Here is a 21,437-nt window from a genome sequence, read left to right on the forward strand (position 1 = left end):
TCCTAGATTGTGTGAGGATTAAATAAGCCAGTATCTGTAATGTGCTTAGAACCATGCCTGTCCCATAGATAACGCTATTTGTTAGATAAATAAGAAATACCGATGGGGTGTTACATAGAGAAGTGCTCCAGAGAAAAAGAAACTTGGGAGGTGATCCGATATGGTATAGGATGATCAAGAGAGGCCTCACTTGGAGGATGACATTTGAGTTGAGACCTGAAGAGGTAAAAGGGAAATATCTGAGGGAAGAAGGTGGAAGGAACAGTTGATGCAAAGGCCCTGAACATCCCTGGCCTGAAAGTAGATGCTAGCTCCCCAGACTCCAGGAAAATCAAATTCTAAGTAGTGGCACCATTTTTTTGGAAAGGAGGGGGGTAATGCGGGGAAAATCTGAAACCTAAAACCTGGCTCCGGAACATCCAGGGACACAGTCATCATGGATCAAATGCCTACTTCATGCCAAGGACTGGGCCAAGCACTTCCCATGGATTATCTCACTTAGTCAACAACGCCCTTAGGAGGCAGGCACTCTTACTACTCCATTTAACAGCCGAGAAGTTTGAGGCTTAGGCTGAATGATTGGCTTGGCCAGAGTGCAGCTAGAGAGTGGGAACCCCCCAGAATTGGAAAGCCCGCCTATCAGACTCTAAACACTTTGCCAGAAGTGGCAAAGAGGCGGAGCTGCTCTCCCATCTCTGCTCTGTCAGTCCCTCCCTGTAGGCCCCTGGCTAGGCAGGCCTCAGTTTCCCCATTTGCCCAAACAGCAGCACCTCGTTCCCTGGGTGGTGCTGGTTGGACTCAAATCACCCTGGAACCCGAGGTGTGTGTGGGGGGCGGCCCTCTGAGCGGCGGCCCAGGCTTCTCCGCTCGGCTTCCCTGCAGCTGCCCCTCCCCCACGGCCCTTCCGACGGCGCCCCCCTTCCTCTCTTTCACCCCATCTTCCCCAGGGGCAGCCAGCCAGCAAAAAGAGTCCCTCAGCAGCAATGATGAAGATGGATGTGTGATTGATTCGGCCCCCCTTCCCTCTGCCCTTCTGGTAGAAAATTAAAAGACCATTTGTTAAGGGGCGAAAGTCCTCAGGTGCATCCTGAGGCCGGACAATTTGTCTCTGTGAAAAGGACGCTATTATGAGAGGCTGGATGCAGGCGGAGGGCGGGCCGGAGGGGCGGCTGGGGAGGGGGAGGCCCTGCGGAGGGAGGGGGCTCGGCCGGTGGGGGGAGGCTGAGACAATGGGGGGAAAAATAATAAATACATCGGAGCGTGCCAGCCGCGGGGCTCCCGGCTGCAGAGGCGTGGGGGGCGGGGGCGGCCGGGGCTGGGCGAGCTCATGTGCACGGGCCTCCGAAGCCAATTCCTTTTTCATGACCCTTGTCCGGGACCAGAAGGGTGTCACCCGGGAGCTCTGCCGCCCTCCATTAAGGAGGGTTTGTAAATGACCCTCTTTAAGGAGCGAGTTTCTCTTTATAGACCTGGTGCGAAGGCGGGGTGGAGGCCGAGGGGGGCCTTGAGTGAGCCCCCTCCACCCTCTTGGGGGTCATTAAGTGATTAGAAAGAAGGGGCCGGTTCTGTTCTCCTGCCGCCATTCAGATGAGGGGACGCATTTATCACGGGGCGCTATTATTTATTGTTTTTTAAAAGGTTGCATTAGGCTCCCCCTGCTGTCTCCTGGCTCCCTTTGTGTGGTTGACTTCCTTCTGGGGCTGCGGCCTCAAGGAGCCCCATGGCAAGGTGTCTTCTTCCTCCAGCACCCACCCTCTTGAGGCCTTGCTGTCCACCCCCCACCCCCCCACCCCCTGCCAGGCCTTGGGGGGGCCCTCTCCCCTGGCCAGCTGCCGTCCTGGAGGCCCTTGGCTGCCCCACCTCCGCCCGCCAGCCTGCAGGAAGGACGGGCACCCTGAGGACCCCGCTGCCCCTGCACCCGGCCCCAGCCCTCACCCTTTATTACAAGACCTCCCTCAACTTCTTCATCTGCGCTAGCCTTTGGGTTTTTCTTGTTCATGGCTCTGTCCTCCGTGCCCAGCACAGTGCCTGGCCCACAGGCACCATGTTTGCCAGCACCCCTGGATCTCATTTGCTTCTTCTGGGCATCTGAAAACGTTTGTCCATTGGACAGACGGGGAAACAGGCTCAGAGATGTGGCTGAGTTGCATAGATTGCTGGGGGTGGGGGTTGGAGGCACAGCCAGGATTTGAAGCTGGGTCTTAACACTCACAAGGAGGAAGAGACATCTGGAGGAAGGAAGGTGTGTCCAGCTCTCGATTCTAGGAAGCTATTTTTTGGGGAAAATAATCTGCACCCAGTCCCAAGCCAGAGGAACTAACTTCTCCATTTTCTCATCCAAGGGGGTGAAACAAAGTGATCTTTAAGACATAGTAATTTGAAAATTTTCCTCTTCTGCTTGTGGCCCTCCAGCCGGGTTGGCAGACCTCTTACTGCTTCAGCCTGCAGATTTTACCTCCTGTGACTCTCCCTTCTCTCGTTCCTCTGGGTGGCAAGCTCTTTTCAGCTCTGGGGGCCTTGGCTGGGGCAGAGGCCCTTGCCTGGCCAGCTCCCCTCCGTCTCTGTGCAGCCTGCCTTTCCCAACCTGGCCTGTGTGTTAGCATCCCCTAGTCAGCCTCCTGAAGCTCACCAACCCTCGAACCCCACTCAGACCAATGGAAGCACGTTCTCTCCGGGTGGCGCCTGGGTGTGGGTATTTCTAAAGCCTCCTCTGGTGAGTTTGAAGCCCTGGAAGGATTGAGAAGCTCTGAGCCAGCTGGTTATGACTCCTGTTTCTGATCAGAGCCCAAAGGCCACCTCCTGACTGCCAGCTGGGCAGGGTCAGGTGACCGCATAGTGTCTCCTGGCCTGAGCAGCGTCCTCCACTCAGGGCTTTGTGAGGACACTTCATTTGAATGAGTATTTTGACTTACGCTTGCCTGCTTGCCTCTGAACGTTGGCCGGTTTGGCTCACAGCTGTATGCTCGTGATATCCCGCACGTCATATAGTAGGTGCTCACCAAGGTTTTATGGAATGAAGGTATCAACCTTGAGAGAATGCATGGCCTTGAAGCAGGCCTTGGAACAGAATCTAAGAGGGTCTTTTATGTGCTTTGCTGATGTGCCCTTTCACTGCCCAGAGGGGGCCATGGGTGGGGCAATGGGATAGATGCCCAGTGCCCTCCTGCCTGCCCCCCTCACCTCCACGCACCACTCAGCTCTCTGGATCTCCCTTCCCTCCCCCTCTCTCTGGCTTGTCCCTGTCGTCATTGGCACGTTCAGGCTTTTGCCCCAGTCCCTCCCCTCCCCAGAGTGTCCCAAAAGGCATGGTGGACAAACTCAAATCACTGGCATGGGAATCCGGCTGCTGTTCTATGTTATGTGCAGTTGCTACAGGCAAATTATTTTGTCTCTCCGTGCCTCAGTTTCTCATCACAAAGCTGTGGTATCTGCCTTATAGGGTTATTATTTTTTGTAAATTTATTTATTTGGGAGAAAGAGAGAGCTCAAGAGTGAGCATGAGCAGGGTGGGGGGAGGGGCAGAGGGAAAGGGAGAAGCCATCACCTTGCTGAGCAGCCCCCAGCGATGTGGGGCTCGATCCCAGGACCTGAGATCATGACTGAGCCAAAGAGAGATGCTTAACCAACTGAGCCACCTAGGCGCCCTTAGGGTTATTATTATTATATAACATTACAGATGGTATACGTACTCTTTAATACCAGTATATGTATCCTATACCATACATTACAATGATTGATTATCATTGTTAAATGGATTAATATTTATAAAGCTCTTGGAATAGTGCCGGGCACATATGAGTGCTCAGTAAATATCTGTATTTGTTGTTTGTTGTTATTTGTAATATAACCTAAGGCGCAGTGTCATCTCCTGAGCTCATGGGAAAGACTTCTGTCTTTTATGGCTCAGTGATCCTCGCACTAGGGGCGGGGGGGTCACCCCACGGTGGGAAAAGATGGAAACTGAATCCTGACTTCTCTCTGTGGAGGGTTTTAGGTTTATCAAAAGGGCCGTGGATGACAAAGGGCTTCATCAAAGCATCTCTTGGAGGAAGCTGGGCTCCATCTCACCCCTGGCTGCTCCTCTGACCCCCTGGGCAGCTCTGGGGGTCGAGGGCACACCAGGGCCTCATGAAGTGGCCACCTGTCCTCAGAGAACATTGGGAAAGTCAGGAGGAAGGAGGGAGCTTTGCACAAAGCTAAATCCATCGAATACAAAGCATTGTCCTTCATTCTGAGATTACGTCCTTCCTCCTTTCTCCTTTTTTTCTAGTGCTAAAATGTCCTTTCTATTATAAAACTGTGATGAGGGGATCCAGTAGGTTTTCTTTTTTTCCTTTTTGAACATTTGCAATCTTGGTAAGATGAAGGCTTGACAACCTTAGGTAATGGTCCCCCATTTGGGGGGTTGGGGAGAGAGAGAATATACTAGCCGGTAAAATCCAAGCACACAAATGAGAGCACGATTCATTTGTTCCACCTCGTGCATATCGCCACACAGCAGTTGGGGTGATCTTTCACACCCAGGAACCAGATCACGTCGCCACCCTGCCTGAAGCTCTCCTATCCCTTTTAAAACTAAAAGCCAATTTGTGACCCTGGCCTCAGAGACCCTACAAAATCTTGGTCCTGTGAGCCCTCATCTTCCTGTGACTACCCTGGCTTCTGCCATTCTTCAGACAGCGCACCCCACCTCAGGGCCTTTTCACTGGCTGTCCCTTCTGCCCGGGAGGCCCTTCTCACACCAAGCTATAGGTCTCTTCCCTTAACCTCATTCAGGTCTCAGCTTAAACATCTCTTCAGAGAGGCTTCTCTTGATATCTCCCTCTATAGAAGATAGCCCCTGCTCCGTCTCCCTGGTGGCTTTTGATTACATCACCTGTTTCCCCCAGCACTTGAAGTCACCTGAAATTACCTAATGCATCTGTCTACTCACTTACTGCCTGTCTCCTGTGTCAGTTGCCTGTCTTGTTCACCACGTTTCGTTGGGACTTCTGAGCCCCTTAAAGCTCACACCACTGGGAGAGGGATACAGCAGGCATCCCAAGGCATTGTCTGTGGGTTGATTCCAGCCAGGAGACGTGATTGGGAATTCCCAAGGTTGGCTTGACCATGGACAGGCCCCTCTGAAACTATTCCAGACTGGAAGCAGAAAGGAGCAGGGTGGCATGTCCAATCCAAATGCACCCCCAGCCTTGTGCGTTGTGAGGCATAGATGGTCACCTCTTCACCGCCAGCCCCTGAGTAGGCTCCTGGGGTTATCACAAGCAGCTGGTTGGAGCAGGAAGCAGGATTGCGTGGCTCATCTTAGGTTCCTTTGTACTCAGATCCATTCCCTGCCCTTGCCCTGCCACTGGGGGGCAGGCACCTTCAGGCTGCATTTCTAGGCTCCTGGCCAGTTGAGTTTGGCCAATGGAAGACACCATCAGGGCATTGGAGGCGGGAAGGAAGGGAGAAGCTAGGGTGGTTTATAGCCTCTGTGGCTCCAGCTTCTTCAGGAGAGCCCACCCCTGGCCGTGGTTCTGGTGTCTTCTAGCTGGCTCCAGTGATGCCACCTTCTTCTTCCCTCCCTCCTGATTAGGGTGGAGGCAGCTTCAGGCTCTTGCTGATCTCTGGTGTCTCATCACTGTCCCCCGTGGGACATTGGCATCCTCAGCACCAGGAGCACAGTTCCTGGCACCATTCCTACTGTTGTGAACACTTTACGTGGCTTCTGATGTCCTTGGTGGACCCTGACAGGATGTGCGTGGCTGCCATGGGAGCCCGGGGACAGGGCACCTTCCACACCTGCTGGGAACGTGGAGTGGCTTCACAGAGGAACTTCCACCCAAGCCGAGGACTGCTGAACCTTTGCCAGCAAGGTTTCCTATTTGGAGTTTCCTCTGAGCCACGCCCTGTGCAGTATGGATGGGATGTTTAGCAGCATCCTTGGTCTCCCCCCACCAGATATGCCACTTCAGCTGTGACAACCCAGAATAACCCAAATGCCCCCTTCGGGCCACATTGCCTCAGTGGAGAGCCCCCTCCTGATATCTACATAGAACACCCAGCCGAGTGGTTCCCAATCCTGGCTACACCCACGAATTACCCCAAAAGGGCCACTTGTAAATTTACCAATCGCCCTGCCCCACTCTTGACCGATTGAATCAGAATCTCTGGGGAGAAGCCCTGGGCACTAGGGAGTTGACAATTTCCCTGGCGATTCTCATGCACAGGAAGGTTGAGAGGCACTGGGCTAGCCTGTGAGATGCCACGTCTACCTCCTCAATTGTTTCCTGATTCACAGAGAAGGAAACGGAAGCTCAGAGAGCCCAAGCACTGCTTGCAATTAAAGTCTCCCACCAAGTGACAGGCTCCGTACAAACCAGGTACAGCTGAAATGCCTTCGTTAAACCAAATACCAAACCTAAAGAAAAAAAAAAAGTACGCTCTCCAAACAGACACATGCATAAACTCACATCAAACAAAACAGCAACCATTACTTTGCAGGCAGTGCCAGCCCTTTCTTAATACAGATGACAGGGACCCCAAGGGGGGCTTTCTCTCCCCCCGGCAATGTCTCCATTTCCTCCAACCCATTTCATGCTCTGGAATAGCATCTGTGTCCTGCTTTCTCTCCTGGGACGATCGCAGAGTGCCAGTGGTCTGGAGGTATTGCCAGCCCGCACAGCTGCGACGTTGATGGCACGGGGGTCGTTGAGATCCCCCACCTCCTCAGGTCTTGTCATCAGCCAGCCAGAGAGACAGACACCCCTGAGCGGGGACTCCTGCTCAGCCCTTCCTCCCAGGGGGCTTATAGCCGGGCTTCTTAATGGATCTGGAAGTTTCCTGGCTTTGACTCAAATGTTACTGTTTCTTGGCCACAGGCATGCATATTTTCTCAAGGCACAGTTCTGTCCCATTAACCTAAATCAGCTAATAAGGTTATTTTGTTTCTTTGAATGGCTCCTCATCACCTACTTCTTCTGAGAGTCTTCCGGGGCAGGTTTCAATCGAGAGCCAGGGACCAGGCTTCTGGACCGGCCACCCGTTTTTGTAAATAAAGCTTTATTGGCACACAGCCACACCCATTTGTTTATATACTGCCTATGACTGCTTTTCAGCTACAAGAACAGAGCTGAGGAGTTGCAGTAGAGACCATCTCACCTGCACAGCCAAAAACATTTATGATCTCTTTCTTTGTGGAAAAGTTTTACAGACTGCTGTTTTAAGATGGTGATTTGGGATGCAGAAGAGGTGTTTTTTTTTTTTTTTTTAAGATTTTTATTTATTTATTCATGACAGACCCAGAGAGAGAGAGGCAGAGACATAGGAAGAGGAAGAAGCAGGCTCCCTGCAGGGAGCCCGATGTGGGACTCGATCCCAGGACCCCAGGGTCATGACCTGAACCAAAGGCAGATGCTCAACCACTGAGCCACCCAGGTGCCCCCAGAGGAGGTTTTAGCTTGGGAATCCTAGGTGCTGGTCTCAGACCCATCAATTCACTGGGAAGCTTTGGGCTTGCTTATGCTTACTCTCTGAGCCTTAGTTCACCTATTTGTGAATGAAGAATATTTGTTGATTCCATCTCCAAATTGTATTCCAAATCAAGTATTTCTCTCCATCTCACTGCTGCTGTCTGGGTCTGAGTGATGGTCTTCTCTCTCCAGTGCGAGGGTAGTAGGCTTCTCCCTGGCCTCCCTGCTCCCATCTCTAGTTCCCACAGTGCTCCTCATCAACTCCCACACACTGCCAGAGGGGTTTCTGTAAAGTATCAACCAGATCATGCCACTCCTAGCTCAAACCCTCCACATCCTACTTATTTCCCATGGCTTTCAAGGGAAGCTGGGTTGACTCCCTGCTGTCTTCCAGCCCTTAACTCTTACCATGCATCCTTTTGCTCACTATGTGCCAGCCATATTCGTCCTTGAGCTGACATTCAAATCTACAAGCTCATTCCCACCCCTGGGCCTTTGCACTCGCTATTCCCTCTGCCTGGATTGTTCTTTTCCCTTCCACAGGTACCCTCAATCTATTTAGGTATCTGCTCAAATGTTGCCTTCTTCCTTAGAGATACTTCCCCAGTCACCTTCTGAAATACTTGTTTTTTTTTTATCATCTATCTATCTATATCTATCTCTATTATCTATCTATCTATCTATCTATCTATCTATCTATCTATCTATCTATCTATCATCTATCTATCTATCTATCATCTATCGCCTTTCTCCTCCAACTAGACTGTAAACTCCATGAAGGCAGAGACTGTGAGATGGTGTCTGTCTAGAAAGATGATCAGCAAATCCTCAAGATGGAGGAGAGGTGTGCTCAAGAAATACTTGTGGGAGTGAATGAAGGAATACTTATCTTGCAAGGATTGCCAGGTAGGTAAGATGTAGGTAACACACATAAAATCTTTAGCAGCCTCCTTGGTACATAGTAGGTGTGCAGTGGAAGGTAACTCTTATTAGTAATGGTTGTCAGAAAGATGGAGAGCTTGTCCAGCCCCCCTGCTGCATCTCCTTGCCCCTCCCCCGCCTCCTCTCCACAACAAGAAGGCCTGGAGGATTTTCAGGTTCTCTGCCTTCCGCTCTCCCTGGATCTCTGCTTCCCAGAGGCATGGCCAGAGGGCTTCCCATCCTTGCTTCTCTCCATCTCACCTCCTCCTCTCCTTGTCAGGTGTTTTGCTCATCTTGGGTTCTAATTGAGATGGCAAATTCCGGGGATGGGGCTTGCAGCCAGCTCTGCCAGCCTCCCCTGCCAGGAGCAGGAGGAAGAAAACAAAACCCCAGCAACGTGGCGAGCGAACCCCTCTATCCAACAGGAGAGGAGCCTCCTGCCTGGCCCAGTTGGTCTGTCCCATGGAGGCGGGAGCCCAGGTTGGCTGAAGGCACAAGTCCCAGCCTTCTCTCAGCTCCCAGCCAAGAAGCACCTGACGTCCCTCCACCGCCCCCACTGCCGCTGCGCCAAGCGAAGGGGGCAGTTTTCTGCTAAATGGAGACCAGGTGGTTCCTAAGGCAATTAGAAGCCCCTGAGCTGGCAGTGGGCATTGATGTGTGGGAGTGCCTGCTTCCCGGTTCTCTCTTCTCTGGCTTTATTTGTTTGCTTTGGATTAGAAAGGCTTGTGCAAAACCGAGCTCTCATTTCCGTCCTGTTTCCACTCGCCCCGCCCCTGGCTAGGAAAGACTTGATGTTTGCAGACACCATCCCTGGTGAACTTGAGAGGGTCCCTACATCCAAGGAGCTCATCCATAAAATGGGGGACTAACTCTGCCTTTTGTGATTGTCACGAACACATTTCACAAAGGTTATGTCTTATGTGCTTGTGCAAAAAGGATCTGGGGGTGGGATATTCTGGGGGTAGGGAGCAGGGGATGCAGAGATGAATCTGCATCTGAAGTAAGAACGCTCATGCGTGTTTGAGATTTGGGGGATGCAGCCCAAACCCGTGGATTTCACAGTGAGAGATCCCAAATGTGTATTTCGGAAGAAACGAAGGACTATGGAGGGTTGAATTTTTCTGGGAGTTGCTCAATAACTGCCCAATACTATGCTTTCTGATTAATCTAGCTAGAGTGAGTTTCTTTTGCTTATGACCAAACCCCTGTTATATCCATCAGTTATTTATGCTATTCTTCAATTATTTACATCATTCATCCATCTGTCCATTTATCCATCCATCCATCCATCCATCCATTCAGCTGATCAATTCATTTCAGTCATTAATCCATTTATTCCTTCAACAAACATTCAGTTGTCTACATGCCAGGCTCTGTGGCAGGTACCAAGGAAAAGTCAGAGATAAGTTAAACAAGGCACATAGTAGGTGCTCAACAAACATTAATGGCTTTCATATGAGAGTTCCAAAGACCCTGACCCTGACCCTGACCATCACTGACCACATGTAGGTTTCCTGAGGCAATGCAGTGGTAAACAGCACCATTCCTTCCAAGGTACCTATATGGAAGAGTGTGGAGATGATAAATATAAATAACCCAAACCCTTAGTCCTTGATTGAATGTTCAGATCCCACTAGTCTGTTTGGAAAAGTCATTGCTGCTTCTCGACCTTAGCAGTGGGCTGGGCTCACTCATCTCAAGACTCAGAGGTACCAAGGAAATGAAAGTCAGGGCTGGAATGTTCCTAGAATGACATGGTCCACCGGGTGGGGTAGGATATGATCCCTGCAGCTCCAGAAGAGGGTTTTCCGGAACCTAACCCTAAATCTCGTGGGGAGAAAGTTACTCTTTTTCTTTCTCTCTCTCTCTTTCTTCTTTCTTCTTGAGGAGGGAAGGAGGGATGGAGGAGGAAGGAAGGAAGGGGAAGGAAGGAAGGGAAGAAGGGCGGGGAGGGGGTGGTGATGTGATGGAGGGGGGCGGGAGTGAGGGAGGGGGAGGGAGGGGGGAGGGAGTTCTGGTTCTTCTTTCTTTCTTTCTTCTTTCTTTCTTTCTTTCTTTCTTTCTTTCTTCTCTCTCTCTCTCTTTCTTCTGTTCTCTCCGTTCTTTCTCTTTCTTTCTTCTTTCTTTCTTTCTTTCTTTCTTCTCTATCTTCTTTTGATCCTTTCAATTCCCCCATGTTAAATAATCAGCTAGGTCCTGCTGGGTCTTTATACCACTCTAGTACTAGTCAGTACTAGCCAGTCTCCCCTTTTCATAAGAGAGAGCAGGGTCAGGCAGGAAATCTTTCAGCAGACAACAAGGATTGGCTAGAATCTAATAACTGTGTCTTCTTTTTGTGGTATCTATTTTCCCAGTTAACTTCTCATTATGACATGTAAGTGATTTCCCATTTAAGCTCAGCATGCAAAGTTTTCTTCCCAAATAAATCTAAGTAAAAACAGAATCAATTGAAATGAATGTATTAAAATAATTGCATTGGGCGTGCTACTCAAGAATCATGCTTGCAGCATGGCGGCATTTGAAAATGACTCAAGTACAGGAGGCTCTTGCTGTTTCTAACCTCATAAATGTAAGGAGGAAAAGCTTAGATGCCTCTAAGCAGCCATGAGTGTGGGGCAGTCTTCTAAGGTTTTAGAGATCTAGAACCAAGGACTTCTTAACACCCCTACGAGGGGAGCAAAATTATAACCCATTTAACAGATGAGGAAACGGAGCCACAGAGAGGTGAAGAAATTTGTCCCAAATCCCACAGCTAACAAATGGCAGAGGCTGGACTTGAACCCAGAGATTTTGTCTCTCAGAGACTGTGTACGCAACCTCCTCTTTCCAGAAAAGGAAGAAATGACATTAGGAAGTAATAAGCTTTCTATATACTCCCTGCCCCATTTCCCCTCATTGGTTTGATCCAGAACTTTGGCAATTCGGAACACACTATAGCCCATGAAGCTGTTAAAACCCCGGCCTGAGTGGCTGTGTCCAGCGAGATCCCATTTCATCCCTGCAGTGAGATTTTGGCATCCACTGGTCCTTGTGGCTGGGCCTTCTCTTCTGCCTCCACTGTTCCCTTTAGCTAGCCCCTAGGTGGCTGCACTCTTGCCCAGACCCCTAAGCTTGCAGACCCTGCTCCCCAGCCAGCTTGCCCTCTGCCCTAGCCTGCAAGGGGCGAGGTGCCTGGGACAGTGGGCCAGGCCTGGGCTGCCCCGCTGCCCTCCTGCACTTCAGACCTGCCTCTTTGTCTCTCTACCCTTGGGACAAATGTCTCATTCCCCAGGGTGTCAAGGGGAAAATTAATCACCCGGGGGAGATCAGTCAGCCTGCTGACTTGGCAGGGGAAGACAAAGAGAAATAGGGTGTCTCGCGGATTGGTTGGGTCCCCCATTAAGAGGTGGAAAAATGCTTGCTTTGCGATTACAAATGGGCAACATTCGGGCCGGCGATTCCCGTCCCCGTCACCTCGGGAAATTGCTGCTAATGCGGTTCTGGAGAAGGTGGCTGTCTCCTCTCCTGGTCGCTCAGGCACTGTCCTCCTGCAGGTCAAATCCCGGCCCTCCACCTGCCTTCAGGATAGGCGCCTGGTTTCTTTCCAGTGGGACATCCACCCTCTTAGTTTGGCCCGGGCACCCCAGAAGGAGGGCTCCAGTCAACTCTGGTGTCTATAATATCCTGAAGGTGCCACCCTATAGGGGTTATGAGCACAGACTCAGATTGGGTTAAGAGGAGCCTATGCAAGTTGCTTGATTTGTCTGCATCTCAGTGTGATGGGACTAATGATGGTCTCTACTTGTGCTGGTCTGGGCCTCTTGCCCTCGGAACTTTTCCTGGCTCCACCCCCCACCCCCCACCCCGTCTGTTCGAGCCCAAGCTCCTCTGCATCAGCTGGGTTCCACCAATGGGAGTCAGGAGGAAGGGAAAAGCCTAGGTACTTCTCTCTCCCTGCCTTGGGGAGTTTCCGTGGTAGCAGCCTCCTGTCCTCCTGGAGGGTCTTCAGCTGTGATTCCAGCTTCCATTAGATGATTGTCAGAAGACTCCCAGCTGCTGGGCCCTAGAAGCATCACTTCATCCCTCTGCCCCTTCAGCCAGCCTAGGGGTAGAAATGCTGGCTCGTAACCAATTCCTGGCCTTACCTTCCCCCTGTGTTCATACTTAAAGAGGTGTCTATTTTCCTGCTCAGATCCTGATTGATACACCATCTCACAGGGCTGTTTCAGGATCAAATGAGTTGTGAATATAGAATGAGTAAAGCACTTTGAAGAGTGCCAGCCACAGAACAGGTGCTTGTGAAGTGAAATAGGAATGGCCGATGTGTATTGAGTGCTTATACCTCGACAGCCATTTTGCCTGTGTTGCATTATCTCATTTAATCACTGCAAGAGTGACATTCTGAGCGTTCCTGATTTACAGGGAAGCAAACTGAGGCTGAGAGAGGCTCAGGGACCTGCTGGGTCACACAGCTTATATGTGGCAGAGTCTGAATTTGAGCCCAGGTCTGTTCCCCTCTGTCCTTAAACTCATTTCCAGACTGTACTACAACTCCCGAAGCCTTTCATACCCATTATTCTGCATGATGGCATTGCAGGAGAGACGTAATGGTTAGTCGCAGGTTAGGATGAGGGAACGCAGATTCAGAGAAGGTGAGGAGCCCACAGATGCTCAAACCAGGACAAGAATGTGGGTTCTCTGACTCTACAGTGCACCATTCCCTTACTTGGGCTTACTGTGGCTCTGCTGAAGGGTGCCTCTTCCTTTTTCCAAGATCCAGTTGAAGCCTCCTCCTCCAGGAAGCCTTCCCTGATCCACAGTGGCCAGCTGTGCGCCTCCTTCAGAGTGGGGTCGTGCAACTAGTTCCGATATTGTTTTCAGGCTTCTGTATTTCCAAGGAGCTTCGTGTCTTTGGGTTTTGTGTGGCGGCATCTTGGGACTGTCTCTGTTAGTCTTTCCCTCGAGTGTCTAGCCCTCCATATTCAGCTTCAACATTCAAATCGCTGTGTCCACTCTGAGCCGAACCTCGACAAGCCCCCTTTTAAGTCTGGCCTACCTCAGACCTCTCTTGATGCCCTGTGTCTCCCCAGGATCCCATAGCACAGAAATGCCTGGAACCAGGTGTCTGGAGCAGGTGTGGGGCTGAGTCTCAAAGCTCATCATTGACAAGCTGTGTGGCTGTGGGCAAGTACTACACCTCTCTCTCTGTGCCTCGACAACTTCTTTAGTAGTAAGCACCCCTTCCCTGGGCTGTCGTGAGGAGTAAATAAGCTAGCACATGTGAAATGCTCCATCCGTGCTCTGGGGCTGGTGTCAGCTGGTAGGCCCCTCTGCATCTGCCTTGGCTCTGGGTACCCAGAGACTCTGTATTGCTGGGTTAGGGTCAGTGGAGTCTTGGCCTGAGTGTAGAGCATAAACCCTAGACTCCAAGTGCTGATACTAAGACTCTCATTCTTGCTCTTCCCATGGGCTTTGTGACCTTGGATAAGCCACTGCTCATCTATGGGTCTCAGTAGCCTCAACTTTAAGTTGGGTTGTCTAATCCCTGTCCCCCTCTGCCTCAGTGGGCTGTGGGAACAATGAGATGAGATGATGACTTCTAAGGACTGTTATTGTGAGCTTAAACCACAAACCACAGAACAGCCATGAGTTAAGTACAGCAATCCCATTCTACAGGTTGGCAAACAGAGGCTCAGAACAACTAAGAACTTTCACAAAGGCCGAATGTCTGGTCAACCATCGTTCACCCGTAAGTAATGTCATTGCCTCTGTTAATCCTGTCTTCCTTATCTTTCTCCCCAACTCTCTGTCTCTCTCTTTCTGAGGTGTGAAAAGTCAAAAGCAGGTCAGAGCTCTCAAGGAGCTTGTGTTCTATGTCCTTTTTTCCTTTACTCCTCAAACCCTCAATCCAGTTTTCAGAAACCGTCTTTAAGAACATAAAGGTTTAAGATGCCTGAGTGGCTCAGTTGGTTGAGTGTCTGACTCTTGGTTTCAGCACAGGTCACCATCTCAGGGTCGTGAGATCGAGCCCTGCACTGGGCTCCATGTTGGGCGTGGAGCCTGCTTGGGATTGTCTCTCCCTCTCCCTCTGCCCCTGCTCTACCTCCCCATTTGCTTGCGTGCTTGCACACACACACACACACACACACACACACACACACACACACACAGTCTTTCTTAAAAATAATAATAAAAAATATAAAAGATCAACCTAGCTAAAAATGATCTGGACCTGATCTGTCCAACAGAGTGTGGCTATTTAATTTTAAATTAATTAAATAAAATTCAAAGTTCAGTTCCTTAGTTGCATGAGCCCTATTTGGAGTGCTCAGGAGCTGCCGTTGCTGTGGCTCCCCTATTGGACAGCAGAGATACAGAGCATTTCATCATCACAGAGAACTCACTGATAATGCTGACATTTCGGGCTGGATGATTCTTTTTTTTTTTTCCCCTGGGCTGGATGATTCTTTGTCGTGTGGGCAGCATGCCTGGCCCCTACCCACTGGATGCCAGTAGCACTCCCTCCCCAGTAGTGACAACCAGAAATGTCTCCTGACATTGCCACATGTCCCCTGGGGGGCGGCGGGGTCAACCTCGCCACTGGTTGCGCACCACTGGTCTTGATGATTAAACTAACAACCCTTTCTTGCTCAGGACTAAGGGGAATGGGCATATTGATGCAGCAAGAGGGACTGAAGTTTTAACAGAACGAACTTCCTTGTTAAGATGGTGATGATGAGGTGGAGCTGGGCCTCCGCTGCACCTTTTATTCAAAGCCCCGCTCACCACCTCCCTGCTGGGTCACTTTAGGTAAGTCAGTTTGCCTCTCTGGGCCTGTGTTCTCAGCTGTGGCATGAGGCTAATTATAACAGCTCCTGCTTCACCAGACAGTGGTGAAAATGAAATCAGAGGATGCATTTAAAGTGTTTGGAACACAGTAGGTACCCAGGGAAATATGCCTCCCCCCTTTATTAGAGCAAGGGCTTCTCCAGCAGATGGGAAATCCAGCACCGCACCTCCCAGGAGGCAGGGGATGGGAGAGATTGCCCACTGGGAGGCCCCTCAGCCTGGAATCAGCCCCATTCTATCCCTGAGCGCCAGAGGGTTGCTCCGAGGACCTCACCCTCAGGTTAGGTCCAGCTGGATGGGGGTGGGCAATGGGGGCATTGCTGTAGGGACTCGAGGAAGGCGGGAGACCGGGGCCCATCCATCCAGAAACATCCATCAATGCAGAGGAAGAGGCCAGGCAGCTCAATACAGGAGGGGTTTGCGAGCCGGGAGTGAGGAAAATTGATGCCTGCAGGAGACAAAAGAGAACCCGGAGAGTGGCCCCCAGGCCAGCTCCTTCCACAGGTGATAAGATTGATGGGCAGACCAAGGAGGCAGGCTGAGTGATAGATAATTTCAAATCGGCGGTAAACACGGCTGTGGGGACTCGTAGCTTTTCTAACAAGTGTGACACCAGTGTGGAGGGGAGATGAGGTGGCTGATTAGGAAACAAGACAGCCAGAGACCCTTCTGAGAGGCAGCTGGGCTTGGTGGGGCCGCCTCCAGAGGGGAGGCACGCGGGGAGGAAGCTGGAGATGGACAGAGATGTGGCCTGGGGCCAGGGCTCAGGCATTCCCACCTCTGCTGTTCTCATTCATTCGCTTAATCAGCATTTACTGACCACTTATGTGCCACATGCCGGGCGGGTGCTGCGGGTCCAGCTGGGAGCCAGCCAGGCATAGTCCCTGTCTCCAAGGGGCTTCTAGTCCTCTATGGGAGCCAGTAAACAATTACATGAATTTTCAGATCATTGTGGCTTTTTTGAAGCACATAGAACAGTGCATGGGGAAGTGGGGAGACTCAGGGACAGCCCCTCGGAGAGGACAGCACAGGGCTGGGATCTGAAATGTGGTAAGGGGTCAGTCATTCCAAGAGTGGAAATTTGAGGACAAGCCTTCTGGTGGGCCCTGGGGTCTGTGCTTTCCCTCCCTTCCTCCCTTCTCTATTTCTCTATCCCAATCCTTCTTGAGCATGTTTTTTGTATGAGGTTAATGAAAATAAACACTCAAAGATGATATAGGTTCAGGGGCATATAGGTGGCTCGGTCAGTTAAATGTTTTACTCCTGCAGCCTCTCCCCCTCCCTTTGTAAAAAAAAAAAAAAGGTATGGTTTTATTTTATACTCTCCATTTTATAGGCAGGAAGACTGAGGTTTAGAAGTGCTAAATACTGTTTGCTCAAGATGCATGAAGATGCTCAAGGAGGAGCTGTGGGCTAAACTGTGTAGTCTGACTCCAGAGCTCAGGGAAAAGAGAAGCCAGCTCTCCAAAGCTGGGGTGGGAGGTCATCTAAAGGGCTTCAGCCCTGGAGATGGGGCTGCAGAAGAGGGGCAAGAATTGATTTTCCATGAGCAGGTGCCGTGTGGCAGACGGTCTGTCCACCTCAGGATCAGCAAGAAGACACTCAGGTCCCCAATGGGTCCAGTCACTTCCATTTCACAGATGGACAATTTGAGGCTCTTAGAAGTTAAGTCCTTTGCTTGAATCACACAGCAGGATTTTTGGAAGAGGCTAATTTTGAAGTGGTGGAGCTGGGATTCAAACCCAGATTTCTAACTTGATCCAAGTCTCTTCCCATTGTGCCCCAGCTCCCAGAATGGGGGCAACATTCCTGAACTGACCAGTGAATATTTACTGAGCATTGGAGAAGCAAAGCTCCTTGTCATCCAGAGAGAAACACCCTTACTAGTGACTCTGATAGTAACAGCCACTATCCAGCAGGTACTTACTTCCATCCAGGAGCTCTACAGCTCCATTTAGTTGTCATGGCAACCCTGTGAGGCAGCTGTTATCATGCCCACTTTACAGATGAGGACAACAAGGCCCCTGAGATTAAGCAATTTGCCTAACCATAAACAGTGAATCTGTGTCAAGGCTTCAGTTTGAGTCTAATGACTCCAAAGCCCATGCCTTCCTAGGACTCCTATATTTGTCAGCAAATGCTGTGTAACAAACTACCCCAAGATGCAGTGGCTTCAACAACTTATTATATTTCACTTTGCTATGGGTGGCTGGGATTTAGTTCATCCAGCTGGGCTTACTGAGGGATGGTTGGCTGAAGGAGGCTACACTAGTTTGGATGTGGCTGGGACACCTTGGCTAGGGACACCATGCCCATGTATCTCTCACCTTGTTCCATGGACCAGTGGGCAAGTCCTTATGGCAAAGACAGGTGTGCAAGAGAGCAAGTGGAAACATGCAAGACCTCTTTAGAGAGTGAAGGTAAGTGAGGGGGTCATATGGGGAAGTGGGCTGCCTCTTCCCTGGAGAGTTCTAGGAACTTAGCTGACTCTCTGTGGGCTGGCTTAGGACAATCAGGTTAGAGGCTGGAGAAGGGACCATGTGACCTGGCAGTGTGTGTATGTGCAGAAGTGCATTTGTGTGTGTGTTTGTGTATATGTATTCTTATTGTCTGTCTCCCATTAGTTTGTAAACACCAGAGGACAGGGATTTCTGACATTTTGTTTATTACTGTATCCCCAATGCCCAGAACAGTGTCTGGTTCATAGTAGATGCTCAATAAATATTTGTTGAATGAATGAATGAGTGAATTAAGTTCTCACACACCCCGCCAGGTAGGCATGATTATTAACCCCATTTTGCAAATGAGGAAACAGGCTCAGAGAATTCCTTGCCTGAGCAAGGTCTTGGGGTAGGAAATGGCGTCCTGTCTGATACCAGAGCCCAAGGTTTTTCCTTTACTTTAAATAGCTTCTAATTTTGCAAGCAGTATGTGGCCTGGGACAGCAGGCAAAAGGCAAGAGAAAAACATCTCAAGAATTCCACATGTTGATTACTTTCTGAGAGTTCGGACTGGGCCTTATCCACAGCACAATTCCTGGGCTTACTTATTTTGTGGCTGAATTGACTTTGAGAGGCTGCTAACCACTTTTTCCAAGAAGACAGTTAGAAGTCTGGGGTCTCGAGGTTGGGTGATGCCCTTGGCTAGGGTTATCCTCCTCACTCCGCTTGCCCCAAGAAATATTGAGTTGGATCTACCCAGGTTCCTCCACAGGAGCAAGTCTTCAAGTTCTTAATACCAGGCCCTTTGCCAGGTGCCAGGGGGCTTGGCTATGTCATGAGAAAGGATATCCCTGGGGTCCAGAGCAGCCCAGAAGTCTGGATATCTGGCCCACTTTTGTTCGTCCAGACTCAGGTAAGCACCTATATTGGGGTGCAGCTTCTGGACACAGCACTGATGTCTGATGAAGAGAATCTTCACATTTTATCAATTACAACATCCAGGAAGAGAAGCCATCTCCAATAGTGCATAAGATGAGCATAAACTGAGTGCATAAACTGAGCCCAGAGGGAATAATGGGAATAAAAGTACCCAAGTCATAGGGCCATGGACTAACAATACTCAGAGAGGACTTAGCTATGTTGGTGCTTATTACCCTCTATCCTGGGCACCGAGCTATGTGTTTCCCACTAAACTTGTACAGCAACTCTGCGGGCCAAGTGCTGTCCTTCTGCAGACAATATTCAATGAGAGGACTATGCATAATAATGCTGATGCACATTTACTGAGTGCCCATCCTGCCCCAGCTGTGTGGGGCTAAGTTCTATACAGGGATCAATTCATTTAATCCTCCAACAACCCAATGTAGTGGGTGCTATTATTACCATTTTACAAATGGAGAAACTGAGGCACCAGGAGTTTTGATTGCTTGTCTAAGGCTGGGCCCAGTGCGCATGTGCTCCTGGGTGTCCCTCTGTGCTGTTGTACTCTTTTTAGGGGCACAGCCCAGAGGGTACTGATGGACCCCTTGCATACTGCTGGATCCCTGGAAGAGGAGGTCTGTAGAGAGCTCAGCCCACCCTGGCCCAGCCCCCCTCCCCAGGCCCCAGCCCTCTGCCCTGGATGTCCTTGACCTCACACGGCAAGGGGTCACTGTCTCATCTGTATGGCTCCCACAGAGAGCCAGGACGGCTCCCAATGCATCACCGGGTGGCAGTCACGCAGGAGCCTGTGTGTCATTTCCATCCATCTTTCTCCAACCGCTCCCTGTCAGGAAGCAAGGGAGGCCAGGCTGGTGGGGGGGAGGAAGAAGGAAAGATGGATGGGGCGGGGGTGGGGGTGAGGAGGGGGGCTCAGAGGCCTGGATGGGCATGGAGAGGGAGGAGGATGAGGAGAGGCAGAGGGGAGAAAATAGGAGAAAGACGGAAGACAGGGAGGAAAGGTCCCGGGGAAGGAAATGAATAGTGGTTGGAAGGGGAGGGAAGGGGTGAGTAAGAGAGAAGGCAGAGGTATTCAAAAGAGGATTGGGAAGGGGTCCAGGGCAAGGAAGGGAATGGGAGAAAGAAGGTCAGAAAGGGTGCAAGAGGATGTAGAAGCCTCTGAGGGGAGTCCTGGAAGGGGAGACCTGAGGGAGTGAGCAGGGAGGCGAGGAGGAGAGCTGGAGGACCGCCGGCCCTTTTGTTGATTTGTTTTCTCAATCACAGAGGCCCTGTTTCTTCTACTCAGGTGTGCACTGAGTTCAAATGCTCAGTGCTAGTGTGGGCTGGGGGAGCAGGGGGCTCCCCAAGGCTGTATCTTTGGGACTGGGTCCTATTCATCCCAGACCCTGGAGGGCCCCCAGCAAAGGAGAGAGACCCTCAGCTCTCACTGGTCTTGGACATTGACCCTGGGGAGAGGAGATTGATGCCTCCATGTGGTGACTGACACTCTCTTCCTCCCCTTTGCAGATCCTATCCAACCCCCACCCTCTCCCCATTCAGGTCTCTTCTGACTCCTCCCATTCAAATGGAATCCCTCTTGTCTCAGGATTTAGCTTAATTTATGTCTGAAGAGTCTCAAACTGAGATGAACAGAGCAGCCAGGCAGGTAATATATGGAGGCCCCAGGCTCTCCTGGGGCAATAAGGAGTGGTGGGGACTGTGGCAAATGGGAGAGAGTTTGAGAATCCCAACAGAGGTCCAACAGTGTCCCCAGAGGAAATAGATGGCATCCTCAAGTTTGGATAATCCAACAGGGTTTATTTACAAGGGGCAAATTACAAAGGTGTGGGGAGGGTGGAGAGGAACCAAAGGGATAGAGGAGAAATCACTCCCAGGCCAGAGTGATGAGCAGGGAGACTGCAGGGGCAGGGATCCAGGGGAAAGCCTCACACTTTTCTCACCCTGCAGTCTCCTGTTGCTGTCTCCCCTTGGCTAACTCCATCTGTAAACCAGAGGGAAGGGAGCCCACTAGTGAGCCCACATGGATCAGCTTCCTGGGACCAGGACAGGATAGAAAAAAAGTGCAGGATGGACCTGAGGGGACAAACAGAATATATCTGGGATAGCATGGCCCACTGAAAGGGTTAAAAATTATTATATTTTAAACACTATGTCATCTAAACATAATACAAAATTCAGCTCTTGAACTACCAGTTTGAGGTTTCTTTTTTTTTCTTTTTGAGGTTTCTTTAAAATGCTTTGCTCTATCCCCTAATCCTCCCACCCCACCCTATGAATTAGTCTCAAATCCTTGAAGGCAAAGATTGAGTATTGTTTGCTTTTTCTATATCTCTAGAGTGGCTTACTGTAACAGGCACATAGTAGGTGCTTAAAAGATTGGATCCCGGGAATCAGAGTCCAGTAAGCGATCTGGGGCCTTTGCACAACACAAGTAGTGATTTGTAATTTAATCAAAGTAGGAATTTAAATCTCACATGCATATAAGTGAGCATCATTCAGGTTCTGAGTGAGCCCAGCAACCACCTAGCACTCATTTCATCACCTCTGTATTCTGCTCAGGGAATCTGGTTACTGGTGAAAACTTCCTTTGTGAAGAATTATTCCAAGAAAAAGAAGAAAAAAAGGTAGCCCTGGTTGTGGATGAGGTGGGCATAGCAGTTAACATTTGCCATGTAACAAGTTTCCCCAAAACGCAGTGGCTTAAAACATCAATTTTATTTAGCTCTTGATTCTGTGGGTTGGCTGGAATGGCTGGATGGCTACAGTAGCTTTTCTGGTTTGTTTTAGCTCCACTGGGGCTGGATGGTCTAGGATGGCCTCACTCACATTTCTGGTGGCTAAGAGGGTGTGTGAT

This window comes from Canis lupus, chromosome 26, assembly GCF_011100685.1.
Source record: "Canis lupus familiaris isolate Mischka breed German Shepherd chromosome 26, alternate assembly UU_Cfam_GSD_1.0, whole genome shotgun sequence".
NCBI lineage: Eukaryota > Metazoa > Chordata > Mammalia > Carnivora > Canidae > Canis > Canis lupus.